Source organism: Macaca fascicularis, chromosome X (assembly GCF_037993035.2).
Source record: "Macaca fascicularis isolate 582-1 chromosome X, T2T-MFA8v1.1".
Lineage (NCBI taxonomy): Eukaryota > Metazoa > Chordata > Mammalia > Primates > Cercopithecidae > Macaca > Macaca fascicularis.
Genome location: NC_088395.1, coordinates 141,984,498 through 141,990,006, shown reverse-complemented (window position 1 = coordinate 141,990,006; position 5,509 = coordinate 141,984,498).

The window sequence follows — 5,509 nt, the reverse complement described above, 5'->3', positions numbered from 1 at the left end:
TTCAGAACATGAAAAAATCTTTAAATATCTTGAAGGACTGCAAGCACCTATAGAAGTCAAGGGACAATATTTTGAATCCATCATCAAGGAAGCAGTAAGGTGGGTAGAAATAGGAACTGTTCAATTTCTTTAAGCACTTGGGCCCAACACAGTACTGGGGGTGAGCGTGGGGGAACAGCCCGTGTCATGAATTTCTCAAACCCCGGCCCTCACTCATAGTTATGCCTGTTTCCACAGTTACTTAGGTTAATGTTATCTGAATCTAACTCATTTTTTTAAGCCTATGGAGACTTCCATTCTTACCATAGTCTGAGGTGTGCATTCTCCTTCAGTTGACACTCTTTGTATTTGGTCGATCACCTCTGGGGTATATGAGATACTGTGATACAGACAACAATGTGTAATAAACACATCAAGGTAAATGGAGTATCTATCATCTCAAGCATTTATCTTTTGTGTTACAGACAATCTGGTTATATACTTGTCATTATTTTTAAATGTACGATTAAATTATTACTGACTATAGTCACCCTGTTGTGCTATGAAATACTGCATCTTATTTATTCTATTTTTCTACCTATTAATCATCCCCACTTTCCCCCACCCCTACTAACTTTCCCAGCCTCTGGTAACCATCATTCTACTCTCTATCTCCATTAGTTCAGTTATTTAACATTTTTACTCCCACCAATGAGTGAGAACATGCGAAGACTGTCTCTTTGTGTCTGGCTTATTTCACGTAACATAATGACCTTCAGTTCCATCCATGTTATTGCAAATGACTGAATCTCATTCATTTTCATTGCTGAACAGTACTCCATTGTGTATATGTGCCACATTTTCTTTATCCATTCATCTGTTAGTGGACACTTAGGTTGCTTCCAAATTTTGGCTACTGTGAATGGTGCTGCAACAAACATGGGAGGGCAGATATCTTTTCAGTACACTGACTTCCTTTCTCTTGGGTATATACCCAGCAGTGGGATTGCTGGATCATATGATAGCTCCATTTTTAGTTTTTTGAGCAACCTCCAAACTGTTCTTCATAGTTGTTGTAGTAACTTATATTCCCACAACAGTGGGTGAAGGTTCCCTTTTCTCCACACCCTCCCCAGCATTTGTTATTGCCAGCTAGACTACCTCTTACCATGCAGGTACATTTCTATTTCCATGCCGACTGTTACTTCATCTTTTTTATCGCCCACAGTGCTTCCTACAGGATAGATTGTTTGGCTATCTTTTGGTTAATGACATGTCTCTTTCTTTTCAGTTATATAAGACGAGACATAATTCTGCACCTTGAGAAGAAACTGAAACGTATGATTTGAGAGTACTTGTCCATGGAGGACTATCACATCCCAAATGCATAATCTCATTAATGAATGAGGAGAGAAAAGGATCAGATTGCTGTTTTCTACAATGGAGCAGGATATTGCTGAAGTCTCCTGGCACATGTTGCTGAATCAAATGGCCTTCCAGAGGCTAAGAAATTTCTGTTAGTAAAAGTTGTTCTTTTTCCCTAAGCATTTCATTTGAAAGGATAACTTGTTTTTTGGTTGTTTTGTATTCCCACCTGTGCTGGTAGATGTTATTAACCCATTAGATAAATATTATTACAGTCGTGGTTTCTGCAGCAGCTCACATTGTTGTAGCTGGTATTTATAACTACCTTCTTTCACTACCCATTTCACATTCCCTTTGCCCTGAGATAGCATGTCAGTTGGTCATGGTGCTTGACCTGGCAGGATGACTCAAACCTTCATTACTGACAAGTCTGAACCATTAGATATTCTGCCTGGATGGGATTACTTTAATTTTCCATTAACTTTCATCGCAAAACATGGGAGGACTAAGGAGCTCTCTAGACATACCAGACATACTCTTTTCTTAGCCCCTAGTATAGTAGGAACCCAATCTCAGCCAGTAGCAGACCCCCTACTTTGTCTCTTGGTTGAGAAGAATGAACAGTCCAAATTGGTCAACTTGCAGACATGACTTTTTTTTTTTCCCCCAGAATCTCTGTCTGTCACCCCAGCTGGAGTGCAAACTTGGCTCACTGCAGCCTCCACCTCCCAGATTCAAGCGTTTCTCCAGCTTTAGACTCCCGAGTAGCTGAGACTACAGGCACGCACCACCGCATCCAGCTAACTTTTGTATTTTTCGTAGAGATGGGGTTTCACCATATTGGGCAGGCTGGTCTCCAACTCCTGACCTCAGGTGATCTGCCCACCTTGGCCTCCCAGAGTGCTGGGATTACAGGTGTGAGCCATGGCACTTGGCCAGACACAACTTTCATTTTGATGGAATCACTTTGGTTTCCCCTGTTGAAAAAATTCCTCAATGTGTAACTAAGTCCTCTAGTCCAGCAGAGCCAAAAGTTGGCTGCTTGACAGCACAGTTTGCTTCTTGAGCATAAGAAGCAACATTTTGTTACTAGATACCCAGGAGTAATAGTGAGAGAAGGCCCACATATTGCCTCCTTCATTTTTGAAGTCATGGATGTGGCTGTGGGAGAAAGAGTTCCATATACGTGATGCTGGGATTCAGCTTTGACACTTTCTAGATTGTCAGCCAAGCCCCACAAAGCACTGCCACAAAGCTGCAACTACAACTCGGGCTTTAAAAGATCCTTCAGTGTTCTATTGAGCCAGCCACTTCAGGATGCTGAAGAACATCACAAGACTAGTGAAATCCATTAGCATGAGCCCATTCCCATACTTCATTTCCTGTCATGTGAGTTTCATGTTGAAAACTGTTGCAGTATGGGATACCACGATGGTGGATACAGCCTTTCCTAATATCACAGTATTGGTTTTCTTGAAGTACCATGGTTGGGAATGAAAATCCATATGCATAGTAAGTGTCTATTTGAGCAAGATCAAAATGATGCCCCTTCAATTTTGGAAGCAGATCCAAGTAATTACAATGCTACCTGGAAGCTGAGTGACCACTCTGGGACGTGGTGCCATACTGGGGACTCAGTGTTGGTCTCTGCTGCTGGCAGATTGAATAGTGAGCAGTGGCTGTAGTGAGATGGACCTTGTAAATGAAAGTTCATGTTGCCAAACCCATGAATGATCTTTATGTCAGTCACCACAATCATGATGCACCATTACTGCTTAGAAGATAGAAGGGTGCACCTAAGGAGGTATGGAGGTGGCTCAAGTAGCTTAGAGTGGCCTCAGCCAAGACCATGAGTATACGGCTACCTCAGTTCTACAACTGTAAGAAGTTAGACCTGCCCGTAACTCAAATGAGCTTGAAAACAGTTTCTCTCTGAGTCCTCAGTTAGTCAGCAGCCTGGTTGATACCTTAACTTTGATTTTGTGAGATCCTAAGCAGAGAAAACAATCCAGGCTGCATGAATTTCTGATCTACAGAACTGCTTATATATTTGTGTTGTTTTAAGCTGCTAAATTGGGGATAATTTCTTTTGCAGTAGTAACAAACTTAATACATGTAGTGCCTGCATATTCTGAAGTAACAAATGAAAATCAGGCATGTTTTTTATTTTCTAGTCAACTGGTCACAGGGAACTCCACATGAGACCACAGGTGCAGGACTAGGGAAGCTTCTCTTTTTCTGCACCCGATCTATGCTAGCAGGGTTTCAGGCACTTGTCAATGGGTCACGATACCGCACAACATTGAGGTACATGCTAAAGCAAGCATCTATTATGCAACTTGGTTGTGTGTTCCTTGTTTAGTGGTAAGAAAGGCAAGATGTAGGAACTTGCTGTTCACCTTATGAGCACCATCTTGACATGCCAGACTACTAGATTGTTAAATGTTTCACTCAGAAGACCCTGATTTTGTGTGGCAATTATTTCTCACATAATGTCTTGCAGGTGTGTTTCTAATGTGTCTGGATTAGTTGCTACCTCCTGCTCAGTCAGCATAGTGTCATCAGGGCAAAGAATGGTGTCACATCTGGTTTAAGAGAAAGGTGGTCATGGTCCCTAGGGACTGATTTAGGATATAAACCTAGAGAGTTGATACAAGCTTGAAATAGGAGATTTAGTACATTGTACATTGTACATAGGAGAGTACATAGTACATTGCTCTCCTCTCTAGCTGAACCCAAACTCTTGTTTATGACAATTACTGAAAGAAAACAAAACATTCACCTAATCAAGATTATATATCAGGTTCCCAGGGATGTCGCAGTTGCTGACACAACAAAACCACCTATAGTACAGCAGCTATAGTTGGAACAACAATTTGATTAAGTTTATGGTGCAATCTTGGCTCACTGCCACCTCCACCTCCCAGGTTCAAGCAATTCTCTTGCCTCTGCCTCCTTGTGTAGCTGAGATTATAGTCACACAGTATCACGCCTGGCTAATTGTTTGTATTTCTTAGTAGAGACGGGGTTTCACCATGTTGGTGAGGCTAGTCTCAAACTCTTGACCCTCGAATGATCTGCCTACCTCAGACTCCCAAAGTGCTGGAATTACAAGCGCGAGCCACTGCGCCAGGCCCCAGCTATTTTTTGCATTTTTGGTAGAGCTGTAGTTTCGTCATGTTGACCAGCCTTGTCTGGAACTCCAGACCTCAAGCCATCCACCCACTTCTGCCTTCCAAATCCTGGAATTACAGGTGTGAGCCACTGTGTCCGGCGAAAACTTCAGTTTTAAATGAAACGCAGAAACAAAATCAGATAGTCAGAAAATGAGATACTGCATGTTCTCATTCATATGTGGGAGCTAAACAATGGGTACACATGAACATAAAGGTAGAAACCATTGACTCTGAGGACTCCAAAAGGGAGGTGGAGGGGAGGGAGGGTGCGGGTTAGAGGGTTGAAAAGCTACCTATTGGATACTCTCTTCACTATCTGGGTGACAGGTTCACTAGAAGCCCAAACCGGCATTATGCAATTATACCCAACTGAGAAACCCAAAAGCAAGCTTCGGTTTTGAATCTTAACCAGATATACATGAAGAGGATTACTTACTTGGACACCTTTACAGGTTTCTATGTTAGTTTTTGGTATTGAAGCAGACACCTGTTCCTTGACCACTTTATTAATTGTATATCCTCTTTGTACAACATCCAAAATAGAAGACTGGCACTTTTGGTTCTGTAACTATGATTCTTTACTGCAGTCTTCTACAGCTTTTACAGAGTTCATAGTCCCTAATATCTGCCATTCTCCAATTGTCCTGGGTGGAGAAGTGGCTACCATAGTAAACTTCTTCCTGATAATTAGAGTTTCTGGGAACATGCAGGGCTCATTGTTTAAGAGTGACTCCACTTGGGCATTCTGGTGGATGGCCTACAGGTTTTCTCGCAGTGTATACTAAAGTCTCCAGAATGAATAACCCTAGGAACTTGAGGAACTGGCTCTTTCTAGAATTTTGGATGCCAAGATACAAATATTGGTTTTCTCAAAGCACTGCACGTGGGAAGGAAAATCCATATCTAGACTAAATGTCTGTTCAGGTAAGAAGAAAGCACTTCTCTTTTTATAATAGAAGTGATCCATTGTAATCCACATGCCAACTAGT